The sequence below is a fragment of the Heterodontus francisci genome, chromosome 12 (assembly GCF_036365525.1).
Source record: "Heterodontus francisci isolate sHetFra1 chromosome 12, sHetFra1.hap1, whole genome shotgun sequence".
Taxonomy (NCBI): Eukaryota; Metazoa; Chordata; class Chondrichthyes; order Heterodontiformes; family Heterodontidae; genus Heterodontus; species Heterodontus francisci.
Genome location: NC_090382.1, coordinates 83,971,862 through 83,994,530, shown reverse-complemented (window position 1 = coordinate 83,994,530; position 22,669 = coordinate 83,971,862). Strand labels below are relative to the sequence as shown.

The 22,669-nt window shown below is 46.4% G+C and overlaps 1 long non-coding RNA gene across 1 annotated transcript in view; it reads left to right on the top strand.

The window, feature by feature from the left end:
• The window catches only part of LOC137375639 (uncharacterized), a 70,487-nt gene extending 48,033 nt beyond the window's left edge, over nucleotides 1–22,454 (top strand). The window contains exon 3 of the long non-coding RNA XR_010976053.1: nucleotides 22,295–22,454. This is a non-coding gene — a long non-coding RNA (uncharacterized lncRNA). The remainder of the gene's footprint in view (nucleotides 1–22,294) is intronic.
• Nucleotides 22,455–22,669: the final 215 nt, after the last annotated feature.

Here is a 22,669-nt window from a genome sequence, read left to right as displayed (position 1 = left end):
GTCTTCTTGCTGCACCCTTTTTCTGTTTCTGCACCCGTCGTCTGTTTGTCTGTGCCCTACTGTGACTTCTGGCTGTGTCATCAGAGGCAGATTTCATGCATAGGCAGACCCAGTGTCCTTTTACACCACACATTTTGCACAGGTCTCGAAATGCAGGGTAATTTCAACATGAGTGGTGCAGACCATATTTACCACACAGCTTGCTTGCTCTTTTTGACCTGGTTATGGTGCCGATACTGTTGGCTGCACCTAGTGCTTGCAAGTGCTGTTGTCCAGCTACACTGGCTTTATATTTCCTGCCATCTTCCTGAAACGCTTCAATGGGTGTTGATACAATCACCAGCTCCATTATTCTGTCTGACAGCTCAGCTTCTGAAAAATTGCACTCGTTGCCCTTACTACAGCATCTACTGATGAACTAGACTATTGATTCCTGTGGCTGTTGCCTGTAGGACTTCAATTACAGGTGGTGAATTCTAAAATTCACTCTTAATCTGAGATGATCTTTCCATATCTTTGTGGGATCTTTCTGGTCCTCATCAGAAAAGCCGGAGGTATTGATCCTGTATAATACCTAATTTCCAATTGCTATTAGTATTTTTACAGCATGCTTCTCTGGTTCTACAATTACTTGGTCTGTGAAGCATAACTGTTTGAAAAGCTGGAACTCAGATAGGATATCCATGGCCTTCCAGTTCATGCTGAGGCATTTGGTATCCATTTTTCTCCTGCTCTTTTGCTTTAAAACTTGCTTTGAGACTTGTTCTATGAGTCTGTACTGTTTCCCCTTTAAAGAAAAACTATTTTGGCTGTAAATAAACCCGTCTGAGATCTTCAAACAACTAAACTCCATGCATCTCATTTATGTTGCATCGGACAACATAAATATGACTCATTATGTAGTGGCAGTGGTGGTGAGAAGACAGAATTTAAGATTGAAGATCACAGGTAAAACAGCTTTAAAAACCACCTTCCTACAGCTAACAGAAAGAAAGTTAAATAAAAAAAAACTGGCTGAGTGAGTGAAGGCTGCGCAGCATTGGAGTGGTTTAATGGTTTCTTTTTATAGCTTTAGCTGCGCGCTGTGTGAATGGAGGATTCCCACACTTTTTACTGTCAGGCGCCTCCTGTAATGGTGCCAATTTCAATCAACCTGGGAGGAGAGCCTTTGAAAAGAATCTTTCAGCCTGGGATAGGGGCGAGATTTCACGTTGGGCGGACAGGAGCCGGCCACCGACTGAAAAGTCAGTGTGGCGAATACGCTTCCACCTCGTCTGTGGATCCGACCCCATATTTTACGGGTCCCCAGGCTTTAATTGTTCTGAGGCGATACTTCCACTGGTTTGAGGGAGGAAGTCCCACCTCATTGAATTGCCGGCCAATCAGCGGGTCGGCACCTCTTAGTCCCAGCAGCGCCACCAGGAGTGGTGGCTACTGCTGAGACTGCAGCCCAGCATGCACAGAAGGTGTAGTTTCACCCATCCTGTTTTGAATCCACTCAGGATCACAAGTTTCTCTGAGAAATACAACGTTCCTCGGACTGCTGTTCTCGCTGCATCCTGAGATTCACACTCAGTGCTATGCGCCGCTACATGTACACACTGGACCTCTCTCTCCAGGAGCACCACCTCATCTTATCTCAAAGCTGTTCTGCTCCGCAGTTTCATTTCATCCTTCATCTTATCCGACGCATTATCAAAAAACCTTTTTTCTTCCTTTCAGGTGTCAAGCAACGCAAGCTCCAGCAGCTGATGGGGACTAATGCCCCTCCAGATCCTTCTTCCCCTTCACTTCCCTCTTACCCCACCCCTTTTGATCTGACCCTTTGCCATGTATTCACTATACCCTCTGACCTCTCTCTCTCTGACACTGAATGCTCTATACTCAGCAAAGGATTCAGTTTTATCCCCTTACGCCCCCACCTCAATGAATTTCTCACTCGGCATGACGTTGAGCTCTTCTTCCGTCGCCTCCGCCTCCGGGCTCACGTCTTTGACCAGGAGTCCTCCACTGATCAGCAGACCCATTCACCCGCCTCCAGCATTCTCCCTCTACCTGGACCCCTCCCTCTGGCCTCCTACCTGCTCTTGATCTTTTCATTGAAAACTGTCGGCGAGACATTGGTCATCTCAATTTCTCTGCCCCCCTCACTCATTCTAACCTGTCCCCCTCTGAACCTGCCGCACTCCGTACTCTCAGGTCTAACCCCGACATTGTCATCAAATCTGCAGACAAGGGTGGTGCTGTTGTTGTATGGCGTACCGACCTCTACCTTGTAGGGGCTCAGCGGCAACTCTCAGACACTTCTTCCTACTTCCCCGGACAGTGACCCCACCACCAAACATCAAGCTACTGTCCACAGGACTGTCACTGACCTCATCTCCTCTGGAGATCTTTCTTCTACAGCTTCCAACCTCATAGTCCTGCAACCCCAGACAGCCCGCTTCTACCTCCTTCCCAAAATTCACAAATAGGACTATCCCGGCAGACCCATTGTGTAAGCCTGTTCCTGCCCCACTGAACTTATTGCTTCCTATCTTGACTATCTTTTCTCCACTGGTCCAGTCTCTTCCCACCTACATCCGTGACTCTTCTGACGCCCTATGTCATTTTGACAATTTCCAGTTTCCTGGCCCCAACTGCTTCCGCTTCACTATGGACGTCCAATCTCTCTACACCTCCATCCCCCACCAGTACAGTTTGAGGGCGCTCTGCTTCTTCCTTGAACAGAGGCCCAACCAGTCCCCCTCCTCCACCTGGCTGAACTTGTTCTCACATTGAACAACTTTTCCTTCAACTCCACTCACTTCCTTCAAGTAAAAGGTGTTGCGATGGGTACCCGCATGGGCCCTAGTTATGCCTGTCTTTTTGTGGGATTTGTCGAACATTCCTTGTTCCAGTCCTACTCAGGCCCCCTCCCTCAACTCTTTTTCCGGTACATTGATGACTGTATCGGTGCCGTTTCCTGCTCCCGCCCCAAACTGGAAAACATTATCAACTTTGCTTCTAATTTCCACCCTTCTCTCACCTTTACATGGTCCATCTTTGACACTTCCCTCCCCTTCCTCGACTTCTCTGTCTCCATCTCTGGGGATAGGCTGTCTACTAATATTCATTATAAGCCCACCGACTCCCACAGCTACCTCTACTACACTTCTTCACACCCTGCCTCCTGTAAGGACTCCATTCCATTCTCCCAGTTTCTCCGCCTCCGACGCATCTGCTCTGATGATGCTACCTTCCATGACAGCGCTTCTGATATGTTTTCCTTTTTCCTCAACCGAGGATTCCCCACCACTGTGGTTGACAGGGCCCTCAGCCGTGTCCGGCCCATTTCCCGCACCTCTACCCTCACCCCTTCCCCTCCCTCCCAGAACCGCGTCAGGGCTCCCCTTGTCCTCACTCTCCACCCCATCGGCCTCCATATCCAAAGGATCATCCTCCGCCATTTCCGCCACCTCCAGCGTGATGCCACTCCCAAAGGCATCTTCCCCTCCCTTCCCCTGTCAGCATTCCGAAGGGATCGTTCCCTCCTGGTCCACTCCTTCATTACCTTTTTTTTATTATAACAGTCTTCTAAAGTTTTAAATTTTTATTTATTTTTAGAGATACAGCACTGAAACAGGCCCTTCGGCCCACCGAGTCTGTGCCGACCAACAACCACCCACTTATACTAACCCTACAGTAATCCCATATTCCCTACCACTGACCTACACTAGGGGCAATTTCTTTCTTTGGCCTCCTTATCTCGAGAGACAATGGGTAAGCGCCTGGAGGTGGTCAGTGGTGTGTGGAGCAGCGCCTGGAGAGGCTGTAAAGGCCAATTCTAGAGTGACAGGCTCTTCCACAGGTGCTGCGGAAAAATTTGATTGTTACACAGTTGGCTCTTCCCTTGCGCCTCTGTCCTTTTTCCTGCCAACTGCTAAGTCTCTTCGACTCGCCACACTTTAGCCCCGCCTTTTTGGCTGTCCGCCAGCTCTGGCGAACGCTGGCAACTGACTCCCACGACTTGTGATCAATGTCACAGGATTTCATGTCGCGTTTGCAGGCGTCTTTAAAACGGAGACATGGATGGCCGATGTACAGCTCGCTGTACAATGTGTCTTTGGGGATCCTGCCATCTTCCATGCGGCTCACATGGCCAAGCCATCTCAAGCGCCGCTGACTCAGTAGTGTGTATAAGCTGGGGATGTTGGCCGCCTCGAGGACTTCTGTGTTGGAGATACGGTCCTGCTACCTGATGCCAAGTCTTCTCCGGAGGCAGTGAAGATGGAATGAATTGAGACGTCGCTCTTGGCTGACATACGTTGTCCAGGCCTCGCTGCCATAGAGCAAGGTACTGAGGACACAGGCTTGATACACTCGGACTTTTGTGTTCCGTGTCAGTGCGCCATTTTCCCACACTTTCTTGGCCAGTCTGGACATAGCAGTGGAAGCCTTACCCATGCGCTTGTTGATTTCTGCATCTAGAGACAGGTTACTGGTGATAGTTGAGCCTAGGTAGGTGAACTCTTGAACCACTTCCAGAGCGTGGTCGCCAATATTGATGGATGGAGCATTTCTGACGTCCTGCCCCATGATGTTCGTTTTCTTGAGGCTGAAGGTTAGGCCAAATTCATTGCAGGCAGCCGCAAACCTGTCGATGAGACTCTGCAGGCACTCTTCAGTGTGAGATGTTAAAGCAGCATCGTCAGCAAAGAGGAGTTCCCTGATGAGGACTTTCTGTACTTTGGACTTCGCTCTTAGACGGGCAAGGTTGAACAACCTGCTCCCTGATCTTGTGTGGAGGAAAATTCCTTCTTCCGAGGACTTGAACGCATGTGAAAGCAGTAGGGAGAAGAAAATCCCAAAAAGTGTGGGTGCGAGAACACAGCCCTGTTTCACGCCACTCAGGATAGGGAAGGGGTCTGATGAGGAGCCACCATGTTGAATTGTGCCTTTCATATTGTCATTGCACTGTTGAACTACAAGAAAGCCCCCAGCGAGTTAACATCCATAGCACTTAAAGCAGCCAGAAGCACTGCACAAAGAACAGCCAGGCGCTGCGCAAACGACTACTGGCAACACCTATGCAGTCATATTCAGCTGGCCTCAGACACCGGAAACATCAGAGGAATGTATGATGGCATTAAGAGAACTCTTGGGCCAACCATCAAGAAGATCGCCCCCCTCAAATCGAAATCAGGGGACATAATCACTGACCAACGCAAACAAATGGACCGCTGGGTTGAGCACTACCGAGAACTGTACTCCAGGGAGAATGTTGTCACTGAGACTGCCCTCAATGCAGCCCAGCCTCTAACAGTCATGGATGAACTGGACATACAGCCAACCAAATCGGAACTCAGTGATGCCATTGATTCTCTAGCCAGCGGAAAAGCCCCTGGGAAGGACAGCATTACCCCTAAAATAATCAAGAGTGCCAAGCCTGCTATACTCTCAGCACTACATGAACTGCTATGCCTGTGCTGGGACGAGGGAGCAGTACCTCAGGACATGCGCGATGCCAATATCATCACCCTCTATAAAAACAAAGGTGACCGAGGTGACTGCAACAACTACCATGGAATCTCCCTGCTGAGCATAGTGGGGAAGGTCTTTGCTCGAGTCAATCTAAACAGGCTCCAGAAGCTGGCTGAGCGCGTATACCCTGAGGCACAGTGTGGCTTTCGTGCAGAGAGATCGACTGTTGACATGCTGTTCTCCCTTCGTCAGATACAGGAGAAATGCCGCGAACAACAGATGCCCCTCTACGTGGCTTTCATTGATCTCACCAAAGCCTTTGACCTCGTCAGCAGACGTGGTCTCTTCAGACTACTAGAAAAGATTGGCTGCCCACCAAAGCTACTAAGTATCATCACCACATTCCATGACAATATGAAAGGGGCAATTTACAATGGCCAATTTACCTATCAACCTGCAAGTCCTTGGTTGTGGGAGGAAACCAGAGCACCTGGTGAAAACCCACGCGGTCACAGGGAGAACTTGCAAACTCCACACAGGCAGTACCCAGAATCGAACCCGGGTCCCTGAAGCTGTGAGGCTGCAGTGGTAACCACTGCGCCAATGTGCCGACTGTGATGATTATGGCAGGAGAGCTTAAAGCCGTGGTTTGCTCCTCTTGCTGCATGTGAGAATCCAGGAACATTTCCAGACCCCGGGACCAGCATGTGTGCAGGAAGTGTGTCCAGCTGCAGCTCATGGAAGCTCGGGTTTCAGAGCTGGAACGGCGGCTGGAAACATTGTGGAGCATCTGCGAGTCTGAGAGCATCGTGGATAGCATGTTTAGAGAGGAAGGAAGGAAATGGATGACCACCAGACAGTCCAAGAGAAACAGGCAGGTAGTTCAGGAGTCCCCTGGGGTCCTGCTTACAAATCAGTATTCCATTTTGGAGGCTGATGAGGCTGGTTCCTCCAGGGAGTGCAGAGAGAGCCAAGCTTCTGGCACCACAAGCAGCCTGTCTGCACAGGAAGGGGGAAAGAGAGGAAGAGCAATAGTAATAGGGGATTCTACAGTCAGGGGAACAGATAGGCACTACTGTGGCCGTCAACGTGACTCCAGGATGTTATGTTGCCTCCCTGGTGCCAGGGTCCGGGACGTCGCTGAACGGCTGCAGGTCATCCTGAAGGGGGAGGGTGATAAGGCAGAGGTCATGGTACATGTTGGTACCAATGACATAGGTAGAAAGAGGGATGAGGTCTTGCATCAAGAATTCAGGGAGTTAGGCAGTAGACTAAAAAGCAGGACCTCTCGGATTGTAATCTCTGGATTACTCCCAGTGCCACGTGCTAGCGAGTATCGAAATAGGAGAATAGCACAGATGAATGCATGGCTTTAGAGTTGGTGCAGGAGGGAGGGTTTTAGATTCCTGGACCACTGGGACCGTTTCTGGGGCAGGTGGGACCTGTACAAGTGGGACAGTCTACATCTGAACCAGAGGGGGACTAACATGCTTGCTGGCGGGTTTGCTAGTGCTGTTGGGAGGAATTTAAACTAATTTGGCAGGGGGAGGGGACGCAGACTCCTAGCAGAATAGGCACACAGCTAAACACAGGAAAGCAAACAAGTCAGAGAGAATACAGCAGAAGTAAGTTTCAAGGGAGTAAGACCAGGATGGATGGACTCTCCTTTAATGCCAGGTGTATTACAGGTAAAATGGATGAGTTAAGGGCAAGGATTGACATGTGGAATTGTGATATAGTAGCCATCACAGAGACATGGTTGAGGGAGGGGCAGGATTGGCAGCTCAATATCCCAGGATATAGAATCTTCAGGCAAGACAGAGGAGGGGGTAAAAGAGGAGGGGGCATTGCAATATTAGTTAAGGAGTCAGTTACTGCAGTAAGGAGAGATGATATCTTGGAGGGGGCATCAAATGAAGCTTTATGGGTAGAGTTTAGGAATAAAAAAGGGACAGCCACATTGCTAGGTGTTTAATATAGACCCCCAGATAATCAGCAGGAAATTGAGGAGCAAATATGGGCGCAATTCGCAGAGGTGTGTAAAAATAATAATAGGGTAATTATATTCGGTGATTTCAACTTTCCCAACATTAATTGGGATAGTGATCGTGTTAAGGGCTTAGATGGAGTAGAGTTCTTAAAATGTATAAAGGAGAACTTTTTAGCTCAATATAGAGAGGATCCAACAAGGAAGGGTGCAGTGCTGGACCTAATCCTGGGGAATGAAGCCAGACAGGTGGTTGATGTGTAGGTGGGGGAGCATTTTGGTGATAACGACCACAATATGGTACAATTTAAGCTTGTTATGGAGAAAGAAATAGACAAGTTGCAAAAAAAGGTTTTGGATTGGGGGAGAGCGAATTTTAGTAAAATAAGGCAGGATCTGGCCAAGGTAGACTGGAAAGAATTACTTCTTGGGATATCTACAGAAGAGCTGTGGGGGGCATTCAAAAAGGAAATGGGGAGGGTCCAGGCCCAACATGTTCCCTCTAGGGTAATAGGTAGGAGCAACAAGCCCAGAGAACCATGGATGACCAGAAACATTCAGGGTACGATGAGAAGGAAAAGAGATGCTTTTAGCAAATACAAGGAGAGCAAATCAACAGAAGCATTAATGGAGTACAGAAAGTGTAGGATGGAGCTTAAGAAAGCAATTAGGAGAGCAAAGAGGGGATATGAGAAAGCTCTGGCTGGTAAAAGTAGGGATAATCCCAAGATATTCTATAAGTATATCAATGGGAAGAGGATAATCAAGGAAAGAGTAGGACCTATTAGGGACCAAGGGGGAAATCTGTTGGTGGAGCCAGAGGACATTGGTAAGGTGTTGAATGAATACTTCACATCTGTCTTCACCCAAGAGAAAGAGGATGTAGATATAGAATTCAGAGAGAGACTGTGAGGTTCTTGAGCAAATTGTCATAGGGAGTAACAATGTATTGGAAGTTTTGGCAGGCTTAAAAGTGGACAACTCTCCAGGTCTTGATGATTTGTGTCCCAGGCTGCTGTGGGAGGTGCGGCTGGAGATTGCAGGGGCTCTGGCCCAAATTTTTTATTCCTCTCTGGCCACAAAGGAGGTGCCTGAGGACTGGAGAACAGCTAATGTGGTCCTATTATTTAAGAAAGGCTGTAGAGATAAGCCAGGGAACTACAGACCAGTGAGTCTCATGTCAGTGGTAGGGAAACTATTGGAGAAAATTCTGAAGGAGAGAATCTATCTCCACTTGGAGAGGCAAAATTTGATGAGGAATAGTCAGCATGGCTTTGTCAGAGGGAGGTCATGCCTAACAAATTTGATTGAATTTTTTGAGCATGTGACCAGGTGTGTAGATGAGGGTAGTGCAGTTGATGGAGTTTACATGGATTTCAGCAAAGCCTTTGACAAGGTCCCACATGGGAGACTTATCAAGAAAGCAAATGCACACGGGATACAGGGTAACTTGATAAGGTGGATTCAAAATTAGCTTCGCCTTAGGAGACAGAGAATGATGACAGTCGGCTGTTTTAGTGACTGGAAGCCAGTGTCCAGTGGCGTACCACAGGGATCTGTGCTGGGTCCCCTACTGTTTGTTATTTATATAAACGATATAGATGACTATGTGCGGGGTAGGATCAGTAAGTTTGCAGATGACACAAAGATTGGCCGAGTGGTTAACAGTGAGGTTGAGTGTCTTGAGTTACAGGACGATATAGATGGGATGGTCAAATGGGCAGAAAAGTGGCAGATGGAATTTAACCCTGAAAAGTGTGAGGGGATACACTTTGGAAGGAGTAATGTGACACGGAAGTATTCAATGAATAGCCTGACACTGGGAAGTTCCGAGGAACAAAGGGACCTTGGCGTGTTTGTCCATAGATCTCTGAAGGCAGAAGGGCAGGTTAATAGGGTGGTGAAAAAGGCATATGAGACACTTGCCTTTATCAATCGAGGCATAGATTACAAAAGCCGGGAGGTCATGTTGGAGTTGTATAGAACTTTGGTAAGGCCACAGCTGGAGTACTGTGTGCAATTCTGGTCGCCACATTATAGGAAGGATGTGATTGCATTGGAGGGGGTGCAGAAGCGATTCACCAGGATCTTGCCTGGGATGGAACATTTAAGCTATGAAGAGAGGTTGGATAGGCTTGGGTTGTTTTTGTTGGAGAGAAGACTGAGGGGTGACCTGATCGAGGTGTACAAGATTGAGAGGCATGGGCAGGGTGGATAGGGAGCAGCTGTTCCCCTTAGCTGAAGGGTTAGTTACGAGGGGACACAAGTTTAAGGTGGGGGGGGGCAGGAGGTTTAAGGGGGATTTGAGGAAGAACTTTTTTACCCAGAGGGCGGTGGCGGTCTGGAATGCACTGCCTGGGAGGGTGGTAGAGGCGGGTTACCTCACATCCTTTAAAAAGTGCCTGGATGAGCACTTGGCATGTCATTACAGTCAAGGCTATGGGCCAAGTGCTGGCAAATGGGATTAGGTAGACAGGTCAGGTGTCTTTAATGCATCGGTGCAGACTCGATGGGCCAAAGGGCCTCTTCTGCACTGTATGATTCTGTGATTCTGTGATTGACTCCCACCACCTCATCCCCTTCCCATGGCACCTTTTCCTGCAATCACAGAGGTGTAATACCTGCCCATTTACCTCCTCTCTCCTCACTATCCAAGGCCCCAAACGTTCCTTTCAGGTGAAGCAGCGATTTACTTGTACTTCTTTTAATGTAGTATATTGTATTTGCTGTTCACAATGTTGTCTCCTCTACACTGGGGAGACCAAACGCAGACTGGGTGACCGCTTTGCGGAACTCCTTCGTTCAGTCCGAAAACGTGACCCTGAGCTTCCGGTTACTGGCCATTTCAAAACACACCCCCTGCTCTCATGCTCACATCTCTGTCCTGGGATTGCTGCAGTGTTCCAGTTAACATCAACGCAAGCTCAATGAACAGCATCTCATTTACCGATTAGGCACGCTACAGACTGCCAGACTGAATGTTGAGTTCAATAATTTCAGAGCATGATGGGCCCCCCATTTTACTTTTATTGTTAGCTATTTTTTCTTTTATCTTTTTTCTTTTTTATGTTTATTTTATTTTAGTTTGTTCAGTTTGTTTCTATTGTGCCTACCCACTGTGTTTTTTTCATGTTTGTTCTTGTGGCTGTTCAGTCTTCAGTCCATTAACACCCTCTCTGTACTAATGCTTTGTCTTTCATCACACCATTAACATATTGTTTGCCTTTGCTCCATGACCTTCTGGTCAGCTATTCTGTGATCTTGTCCTCTCAACACCTTCTCTTTTGTTATCTCTTGCCCCACCCCCACTTTACTTGCTTAAAATCTTTAACATTTCTTATATCTGCCAGTTCTGAAGAAGAGTCACTGACCTGAAACATTAACTCTGCTTCTCTCTCCACAGATGCTGCCAGACCTGCTGAGTATTTTCAGCGTTTCTTGTTTTTATTTATGCACAGAAGGTACCTGGGAGCCGGGAAGGCAGGTAAGTTTTGGTTGCCTCGCCGGGGGTAATAGGTCGGGCCCTAGCAAGGCAAGGGTGATCGTTTGGGGGGAAGGGGGGGCATGTTGGGTTTTGAGGGTGGATGGGGTAGCGGGGGCAGCCCTCCATCGGGCACCCTGTGGTCGGAAGCCACCTGCTTTTCCCAGGCGGCTTTTCCCAGCTCCAGGACGCCTGCTTTCCATGCGTAAAATCCGCGTGGAGGCGGGCGAAGGTCCTTAAGTGGCCATTAGGTGGCCACTAAAGGGCCTTGATGGGCCTGGGGCGGGCGGGCCGTTTTTCATCCCGCCCAACCCCTCTGCCCTACGTAAAGTGGGGAGCTATGGTGGGAGCGCGTCGGGAAAGCCTCCATTTTATGCCACCCTCCCCACCACCATCTGGCTCATTGGGGTGGCATAAAATTCTGGCCCAGGATTTAGTTTTTTCCTGCTTTTTTCTTTTACTGAGTTTTTTAAAAAGTCAACTTTACAAGCACGTCAAAGCTTTTTTCAACGGGAATTCCTGGGGCATCGGGACAATGACTCGTCCGATCACAGTGATTGATTTGCAGCCTGTCATTCAGTGCTCTGTCTTCTACAGCTTGAGGTAAATGTTTTCTTCTTTCCCTGTTTGGGCCAGTTTTTCATTTAACTTTCTTTCTGTTAGCTGTAGGAAGGTGGTTTTTAAAGCTGTTTTACCTGTGGTCTTCAATCTTTAATTCTGTCTTCTCACCACCGCTGCCACCATATAATAAGTTCTTTTGATGTTGTCTGATGCAACATAAATGAGATGTGTGGAGTCCAGTTGGTTGAAGATCTCAAACAGGTTTATTTACAGCTAAACTTTTTTTTTATTCATTCATGGGATGTGGACGTCACTGGATATGCCAGCATTTATTGCCCATCCCTAATTGCCCTTGAGAAGGTGGTGGTGAGTTGCCTTCTTGAACCGCTGCAGTCCATTTGGGGTAGGTAGACCACAGTGCTGTCAGGAAGGGAGTTCCAGGACTTTGACCCAGCGACAGTGAAGGAACGGCGAAATAGTTCCAAGTCAGGATGGTGTGTGACTTGGAGGGGAACTTGCAGGTGGTGGTGTTCCCATGTATTTGCTGCCCTTGTCCTTCTAGTTGGTAGAAGTCGCGGGTTTGGAAGGTGCTGTCTAAGGAGCCTTGGTGCATTACTTCAGTGCATCTTGTAGATGGTACACACTGCTGCTACTGTGTGTCGGTGGTGGAGGGAGTGAATGTTTGTACATGGTGTGCCAAACAAGCGGGCTGCTTTGTCTTGGATGGTGTCGAGCTTCTTGAGTGTTGTTGGAGCTGCACCCATCCAGGCAAGTGGAGAGTATTCCATCACACTCCTGACTTGTGCCTTGTAGATCATGGACAGGCTTTGGGGAGTCAGGAGGTGAGTTACTCGCCTCAGGATTCCTAGCCTCTAACCTGCTCTTGTAGCCACGGTATTTACATGGCTACTCCAGTTCAGTTTCTGGTCAATGGTAGCCCCTAGGATGTTGACAGTGGGAGATTCAGCGATGGTAATGCCGTTGAATGTCAAGGGGAGATGGTTAGATTCTCTCTTGTTGGAGATGGTCATTGCCTGGCACTTGTGTGGCGCGAATGTTACTTGCTACATATCAGCCCAAGCCTGGATATTGTCCAGGTCTTGCTGCATTTCTACACGGACTTCTTCAGTATCTGAGGAATCAAGAATGGTGCTGAACATTGTGCAATCATCAGCGAACATCCTCACTTCTGACCTTATGATTGAAGGAAGGTCATTGATGAAGCAGCACAGAGCTAACTATTTACAGGACCTGCCTTTAGGTGTTACAGTTACAGAGTGGCTCTGGCTTGTAGTCACATGACTGCATCCTGGGACATGGCTCATTAGCATACTAAGATCTTCATAAGATCATAAGAACTAGGAGCAGGAGTAGGCCGTCCGGTCCCTCGAGCCTGCTCCGCCATTCAATAAGATCATGGCTGATCTTTTCGTGGACTCAGATCCACTTACCCGTGCTCTCACCGTATCCCTTAATTGCTTTATTGTTCAAAAAGATATCTACCTTAGCTTTAAAAATGTTTACTGAAGAAGCATCAACTACTTCACTGGGCAAGGAATTCCATAGATTAACAACCCTCTGGGTGAAGAAGTTCCTTCTTAATTCAGTCCTAAATCTGCTCCCTCTAATCTTGAGGCTATGCCCTCTTGTCCTAGCTTCACCTGCGAGTGGATTCATCCTCTCTACTTCTTTCTTATCTATTCCCTTCATAATTTTATATGTTTCTATTAGATCCCCCCTCATTCTTCTGAATTGCAATGAATATAATCCCAATCTACTCAGTCTCTCCTCATAAGCCAACCCCCTCAACTCCGGAATCAACCTAGTGAACCTCCTCTGCACCCTCTCCAGTGCCAGTATATCCTTTCTCAAGTAAGGAGACCAAAACTGCACACAGTACTCCAGGTGCGGCCTCACCAGTACCTTATACAGCTGCAACATAACCTCTCTGCTTTTAAACTCAATCCCTTTAGCAATGAAGGACAAAATTCCATTTGCCTTCCTAATTACTTGCTGTACCTGCAGACCAACCTTCTGCGATTCATGCACAAGGACACCCAGGTCCCTCTGCATAGCAGCATGCTGCAACTTTTTACCATTCAAGTAATAATCCTTTTTACTGTTACTCCTATCGAAATGAATGACTTCACATTTATTAACATTGTATTCCATCTGCCAGACCTTTGCCCACTCACTCAATGTATCTATGTTCCTCTGCAAAGTTTCACAGTCATCTGCACACTTTGCTCTGCCACTCATCTTAGTGTCATCTGCAAACTTTGACACCCTACACGTGGTCACCAATTCCAAATCATCTATATAAATTGTAAATAATTGCGGTCCCAACACCGATCCCTGAGGCACACCACTAGTGACTGATTGCCAGCCAGAATAGCACTCATTTATCCCCACTCTCTACTTCCTGTTAGTCAACCAATCCTCTATCCATGCTAATACTTTACCCCTAACGCCATGCATCCTACTCTTATGCAGCAGCCTCTTGTGCGGCACCTTGTCGAAGGCCTTTTGGAAATCCAGGTACACCACATCCACTGGGTCCCCACTGTCCAACTTGCTTGTAATGTCATCATAGAATTCCAAAAGATTTGTCAAGCATGACTTGCCCTTCATGAACCCATGCTGCGTCTGCCCAACGGGACAATTTCTATCGACATGCCCTGCTATTTCTTCCTTGATAATAGACTCAAGCATCTTCCCCACTACAGAGGTTAAGCTAACCGGTCTATAATTCCCCATCTTTTGTTTACCTCCCTTTTTAAACAGTGGCGTCACATCTGCTGTTTTCCAATCTGCTGGGACTACCCCAGAGTCCAGCGAAATTTGGAAAATTACCGCCAGTGCACCTGCTATTTCTCCCGCCATCTCTTTTAGTACCCTGGGATGCATTCCATCAGGGCCAGGAGACTTATCAATCCTTAGCTCCGTTAGCTTGCCCAACACTACCTCTTCCGTAATAATGATTGTTTCCAGGTCCTCACCTACGTTCGTCTCTTTGTCAATTACTGGCATGTTATTAATGTCCTCCACTGTGAAGACCGATACAAAATACCTGTTCAATGCCTTGGCCATTTCATCATATCCCATAACTAAATTCCCCTTCTCATCCTCTAAAGGACCAACGTTTACTTTAGCCACTCTTTTTTGTTTTATATATTTATAGAAACTTTTGCTATCTGTCTTTATATTCTGTGCTAGTTTTTTCTCATGTTCTATCTTACTTTTCTTTATAGCTCTTTTTGTGGCTTTCTGTTGACCTTTAAAGTTTTCCCAATCTTCTAGTTTCATGCTGTTTTTGGCCACTTTGTATGCTTTCTCTTTCAATTTGATAGCCTCCCTTATTTCCTTCGACACCCATGGCAGATTACCCCTTTTCTTCCAGTCCTTCCTTTTCACTGGAATATACTTTTGCTGAGCACTTTGAAAAATTGCGTTGAAAGTCCTCCACTGCTCGTCAACTGTCCCACCATAAAATCTTTGTTTCCAGTCTACTTTAGCCAAGTCCTCCCTCATTCTATTGTAGTCCCCCTTGTTCAAGCGCAGGACCCTGGTATTGGATTTTATCTTCACACTCTCCATCTGTATTCTAAATTCAACCATACTGTGATCACTCCTTCCAAGAGGATCCCTAACTATGAGGTCATTAATTATTCCTGTCTCATTACACAGGACTAGATCTAGGATAGCTTGCTCCCTCGTCGGTTCCATGACATACTGTTCAAGAAAACTATCACGGATACACTCAACAAACTCCTCCTCAAGGCTACCCTGACTGAGCTGGTTCGACCAATCTACATGTAGATTAAAATCCCCCATAATAATTGCCGTACCATTTTTACAGGCATTAGTTATTTCTTTGTTTATTGCCCGCCCCAATGTGATGTTATTATTTGGTGGCCTATAGACTACGTCTATCAATGACTTTTTCTTCTTAGAGTTTCTAATTTCCACCCAAATGGATTCAACCTCATTCTCCATAGAACCTATATCAAATCTCAGCACCGCCCTGATGTCGTCCTTGAATATCAGACCTACACCACCTCCCTTACCTTCCTGTCTGTCCTTCCGAACAGTCTGGTACCCCTGGATATTTAACTCCCAGTCGTGACCAACCTGTAACCATGTCTCCGTAATGGCTACCAAATCATATTCATTCGCGATGATTTGTGCCGTTAACTCATCAACATTGTTACGAATGCTCCGAGCATTCAGGTAAAGTGCCTTTATGCTAGCTTTCTTACCCTCATGATTTCCAGCATCTCTAATAATAACTCCTGAGTTATCCTTCCTTTCTGCTTCTTTCATAGTCTGCCTTGAACTTAAACCCTCCTGCGCACATGTTAACCTGCTGCTTACCTATATATTTACCATCATACTCCCTGTCGTTTTCCCTTTCCCTTCCCCCCGGGTCACTAGTTTAAAGTCCTAGAGACCACCCTATTCATCCGTTTCACTAGAACACTGGTTCCAGATCGGTTCAGGTGGAGACCGTCCCATCGGTACAGATCCCCCCGGTTCCAAAACTGACGCCAATGCCCCATGAAATGGAACCCCTCTTTCCCACACCACTCCCTTATCCACGTGTTTACTTCCCTAATATTCTTATTCCTAAGCCAATTTGCACGTGGCTCGGGCAGTAATCTGGAGATTATGACCCTCGAGGACCTGTTCCTTAATTTCGTTCCTAGTGCTTTATAATCCCCAAACAGGTCCTCCATCCTAGCCTTGCCTATGTTGTTAGTCCCAATGTGGACCACAACAATTGGATCCTCCCCCTCTTGCTCCAATATCCTTTCAAGCCGGTCAGAGGTGTCCTGCACCCTGGCACAGGGCAGGCAATACACCATGCGGGACTCCCGATCCGGCTTGCAAAGGATACTATCTATCCCCCTAATTATAGAATCCCCTATAACTACCACTTGTCTTTTTGCTCCCCCCTCTTGAATGGCCTTCTGCACCATGGTGCCATGGTCAGTTGGCTCATCCTCCCCGCAGCCCTTTTCCTCATCCACACAGGGAGCAAGTATCTCGTACCTGTTGGATAAGGTCAAAGGCTGAGGCTCCTCCACTCCTGAACTCAGGATCCCCCTGCCTGCCTCACTTGCAATCACACCCTGTTGTCCCTGATCACTAACTGAATTTGAATTACTTAATCTACCAGGTGTAACTGCCTCCTGAAACAAAACGTCCAGGTAACTCTCCCCCTCCCGGATGTGCCGCAGTGTTTGAAGCTCAGATTCCAGATCATCAACTCTGAGCCAGAGTTCTTCCAGCAACCAACACTTGCTGCAGATGTGGTCCCTGCTGTTCACAATGGGGACAGCCAGCTCCCACATCATACAGCTACAGCACATCACCTGCCCAGCCATCTCTACTTAGTTAATTACTTTATTACTTTATATAAATTTATGAGTTAAATACTTTCTGATACTTCTCTGCTATGGTCTTTTTCAAATAACCAATTAATAGATAAATCAAAAAAAGAAAAGTAAAAAAAAAAGTAAATTTTTAACCAATCACACGATACAGAAGAAATAAAAAAGCTTACCTTATCAACACACCAGAGTCCTTTTTTTTTGGTTAGAGGAGGAGGGCGGGTGGGAGACACTACACATGTAGTGTCTCGGGTTCAGCCACTGCCCAAATATATAGGTTTTTACTTACCCAGCAGTCCCCTGGTCCGCTGAAACAAAAGGTAATCTACTTTAAGCTGAAACTGACTTCCCAGCTGTTAACTCGCTCGCACTATCTCTGCTTCCGAAAAAGCTGCTGCAACAAAAGGGACATCACTCTTAAAGGCAATAATACAACATTCCTCACTCAATGGTGACTCCATGTATTGCCTCAGTTGCGCAGCAAAGTTAGGTAGCATATAGCAAGCCATTACAATATGGGACACTCTGTGCTGCATTTGGGGAAACCATCAGACCAGTGCAGGCAGTGAAATCATTGCTTGAGCATACCAGTAGTCTTCTTAATGAAGGGACTAACTGATTCATGGATCTGATTGTATTGCAGTTAGACTGGCAAGCATGGATTTCTGAGATGAGCAAAGTGTGCAGGGAATAGACCTCAATCCAAAGAAGCCAGATTCTCACTTGCTGTGCAGGGACAAAGGTCAGAGAAATGGGGGCCAGACAGGAAAATAGAGTTGAGACCATAACCAGATCAGCTATGATCTTATCGAATGGCAGAACAAGCTCATAGGGCTGAATGACGTACTCCTGCTCCCAAGTCCTATGTTCCTTAAATAGATGCAATGAATCCCAGGCTGCTAAGAGAAGCAAGGGAGAAAATAACAGAGACTGTGGCCATCATTTTCCAATCATCTCTGGTTACAGATGTGGTGCCAAAGGACAAGAAGATCACTAACATTGTACTGTTGTTTAAAAAGGAAGGGATAGACTGAGGAATTAGAGGCCAGTCAGCCTAACCTCAGTGGTGTGTTAATTATGGGGAAAAAATTCTGAGGGGCAGTATAAATCATCAGACAGAAAGGATTAATCAATGACAGTCAGCATGGACTTGTTAAGGGAGTCATGTCTGACAAACTCAATTGAATTTTTCAAGGAGGTAACAAGGAAGATCGATGAGGGTAGCATGTTGTTGGAGTTTTTTAAACTTTTTCTTTCTGTCTCCTTTTTCTCTTCTTTAATCCAATCTTTCTTTGCATCTCTTTATTTTGCTTTCTGCACCTGATTTGATATTGAATTGGTTATTTTAAGTTACCCTTCCTAGTTAAAACTCTATCCTGTGCAATCCTCTATCTTTCAATCTGATTGGTTAAGGAGATACAAAGTTGCTTGCCCTATTCACACAGATCCCAAATGCCCTGTAGAGGGTGCTGTACCATTTTGATCTCCCATTTATAGCAGTTTGTAGTGTAAAGTCTCATGGAAATTAAACACGCATGCCTGACAAACGGCAGGTGCCATTTGTTCGCTGGCTACATTATGGCCCCATGACTTTGGTTTCTCCGATATTTAGCTGGAACAAATTATGACTCATCCAAGATTGGTTGTTGGACAAGCAGTCTGATGGCACAGAGGCAGTGGAGGAATCGAGAGAGATCGTGGAGAGGCAGCGTGACAATTAGAGTTTCGATGGCTCTTCCTAGCCCCATAAAATATTTAATTTATCTTTGGCATTTTTCTGAGCAGCCTGCAGTGGTCCCTATAAGGATTGCTGGTTAGATTTCACACGCTACATTCTTTGGTACCTCGAAATTCTGTCAGCTTCCTATGTAATTATAGGATTTCGATTTACATACCTTACATATCTGAAAGAGGCAGGCATTCTAGCAGTTCTTCGCAAGGCCCAAAATGAAATTGCAACAGGCATATTGGGAGTTAAAACAAGGCTGTAAATTCAACCCCACAATATTTGAGGTGTTATTGCCCTATTCCAGCCCAGTGGCACTAGTGAAAGTCAGCCGCAGGGTGAAAACAGGCACTAAATGGGTGCTGTGCAAATAAATGCCTGATTGAAAGTTTCGTTTTGGCACACACTTTTGGCTCTAATTGCTGATTATCATAATTTAAACTTGTCTGGAACTGCTAAACCAGACACTTGCAGGTTTAGTACTTAAGTGTTAATAGATGCAATTTTTGTGGAGCAGTAGATGTGGGTTCCTCACACCCACTTCTACTAAAGGTGGGGAGTGCACTATCCGACAAACAGAAGTACATTGCAGGGTGGCTTAGGGACAGAGTGAGAGGGCACACAGGTTCTCGGACTGGAGGTCCTGGTGGTGGATCCAGAGGAGGAGGGATGTCCTCTACCCACAGAGCGAAGGACACCACCTCGCCCGCCCATCCCTCTCTCCTACAGCAGGTGCTGCTGCTCTGCCTGACCTCTTGTCCTACTCCCATTTCTCACCTATACCAAGGGAGACCCCTGGCAAGATGTTCATGACCAAGCACTCCCTTTCTCCTGGTGACTCCAATAAGGTATCCAATGGAGTAGCTCAGCACTTACTCTTTTTAGCTGAAGTCCTCAAAGAATTTCTGGAATAGATATTGTTCAAATTTGATGAGGTCTTGAAAATGTGTCCCAGAAAGTCTTCTGATGTGGTTCTGCGATCCTCTTCACAGCTCTGACGGCAAGTGGACATGAAATGGTGAGTTTCCCTTTAAATAGCAGTTGAAATCGACATCAGTCATGTTTACTCCCAAACAGCAGACCACTGTTAGAAGAGGACATTAGGACAAGCATTAGATTTTAGATTTAAAGATACAGCACTGAAACAGGCCCTTCGAGTCTGTGCTGACCATTAACCACCCATTTATACTAAACCTACACTAATCCCATATTCCCACCACATCCTCACCTGTCCCTATATTCCCCTACCACCTACCTATACTAGGGGCAATGTATAATGGCCAATTTACCTATCAACCTGCAAGTCTTTTGGCTGTGGGAGGAAACCGGAGCACCCGGAGGAAACCCACGCAGACACAGGGAGAACTTGCAAACTCCACACAGGCAGTACCCAGAATTGAACCCGGGTCGCTGGAGCTGTGAGGCTGCGGTGCTAACCACTGCACCACTGTGCCGCCCACGTACCAAAATGTTGTGCAGCCTCTTTAATGAGTGCCAGTATGCATTTTAAGTGGTAATTAGCTTTTTAACAAGCTTCTGCGTGATCTTAGCTCAGGCTTAAATTCTCTTATCAAGATGACTTCTTCCACTAAACCTGGGCTAAACAGATGGTTCAGCTCAAGACCTCCATCTTAGCCACCTCGGAAGGCTCTTTAGCGCCTGAACACGCTGTAAAAATCACCCCCTCAAAGTGAAAAGAGTGGAAGTGTCACCTGACAAGTCTGGGTACTGACATATAAATAACCAGAAGTCATTCAGGATACCAACATGGTTGTGTGAGGTAACTGATACAAAAATGAGGAAAATTCTTCCACCATGTGTCACGTAGTTTGGTCAGTGGAATTGATGAAGTTTCATTAAAAATTAAAGATATAGAAAAGAGGCTAAAAATTCGATAGTGCCAATTTTCAGGCTTGGGAATCACGATATGTGATTGCTGGCTGCTTGTTCAGTATGGGGCCCAGCTGTTTGCGTGGCTAGCTCTAGTTACAGCTAGCCTGCACTTCATAAAGGCATTCAGGCTGCAGCAACTGTTGGAACTGTATCAAAACATGTCTCAGAGCAGGAATAACACGACCAATACAGCAGCAGGTTAGAGAGAGGACTCCAAGGTGCTCTGATGCGATGCTGGAGGCCTTAGTCCAGGAGGGAGGAAGGAGAAAAGAATTCATGTTTCCTCAGGGGGCCAGGGGGCCCTCCAGGCTCATATTGTGTGGCCCCCAGGATCTGCCTACTGTGCCACAAAAAGATAAAGAACCTCACATGAGTGTCCAGGGCAGTGAATGAATCTTCAAATGCCATCTGTCCCCACCATATCACCAACCTCACATGCTGCTCAGTACACCACAGCCCAATCATGCAGCCATCAGCAACCTGTAGCAATTAGGCTTCATGCCTAACATTCAGATGCTCCACGTCACCCTCACACACTTACCACTGCTGCCATCCTCAGACCCACATCTCACAGCTTCCACATACCTTCAGTTATTCAGCTGTGACAGGCACATCACTCAAATACCTTGCAACACAAACACTGACATTCTTCCCTCTCTCTTACAAAATATCTGACTTGAAGTGCAAGCTGCAGATGTAGTAATCATGGACCACATGCTTTCCACCCCACCTCTCCCCTTCACTCACACCACCCTCCACGTCTGCATTTATGCTTGCAGATACCCAAGAACTGCTGCCTGACCAGTCAGTGCAGTCACACAATGAAGGGTGCGAGCAAGGGCACACGTCTCGTGAAGAACCACCATCAGTTGATCTGACACTTACAGCCAGCAGCACAGAGACTGGCATTGTGCAGGATTTAGAGGGTAGTATAGAGGCAGGATCTGCACATGATCACCAGACATGAGTCGGCTGCAACCAGGTCAGTAAGAAAGGATAGAATGTGTGCCAGCTCCCTGGAAAACGAGGTGGCAACGGGTCCTGCTGAAGTGGACCTCGATGAGGACTTTGATGGGGCAGCGTACCGGAGAACACTGATGGGCATGCACAGAGATGCTTGGTGCACTGGTAGGCCTGCCAGAGAGCCTGTTGTCACTGTGAAGGACCATGAAGGAGTCCAGCTGCAACTTTGCAAAGGGATTCACATAGAGCTTGGAGCCCATCCTTTCCACTGTGGAAGTGGTGGTGTCATGGTCCCATAGTCTTTTTTTATGGGAATATGCGATTTGCATTTAAGGCTTGCAAATTATCAGTATTGCTTTAAGAACCAGCAAGCCTCAGGAGTTATAGGAAGGTACATTTTTGTTGCCTGAGAAACAGCCATTTGGAGACTGCGATTCAAAGGGTACATTCTTGTTAACATAGATGCAGCCACTGGGAGTGAGTATTAAGCGATACATTTGTTACAATTCAATTTTGAACTGGCTTTTTAGTTGAAAACAGTTTGTTCTAACAGAACACAGATACAGAGGACACAGACAGCTGTAGTGACAGCACCTGGAAAGAGAGCTCTCAACCATTTAAACTGAAGGAATAGGATTTTAGTCTGTTTAATTATTATCTCTCAAAATTCTAAAAAAAAAAGTCAAGCCAAAACAGAGATCTCTGGTAATTTAAATTGAGGAAAGGGAAGTTAGACTGTGACAATCTTTTATCCCTCAAAAACTCTAAAGTCAGCTTGATTCTATTGAAAGTGTTTGCAAGTCACTAATTATTGAAATTCGCTGCAGAAGGAAAGCATCACCTACTACTGAAGTTAGAATATGGACTGTTCTACTGTGGAAGAACCTTTTTTCCCACATCGGATGACTGGGAGGACTTCAAGCAACATTCTGTGAGGATTTCAAGCAACATTTTATGAGGACTTCTAGCAACATTGGACTGTCAATTTGCAAGGACTCTATTTTTTTCTATTTTAAATGTGTTTAAAAATGTAGTTCTTCTAATTAAAGAGTTAATTTGTTGATTTAAAGAAAGCTGGTTTGGTTAGCCTCATTCGGGGGTTAATAGATGGTACAATTTGGCTGGGTCTTCCTTTAATTTGGAAAGTTTTAAATGATATGTTAGGCGATCTGTGGAGCGACGGGATTGAATTATCAGTGCGT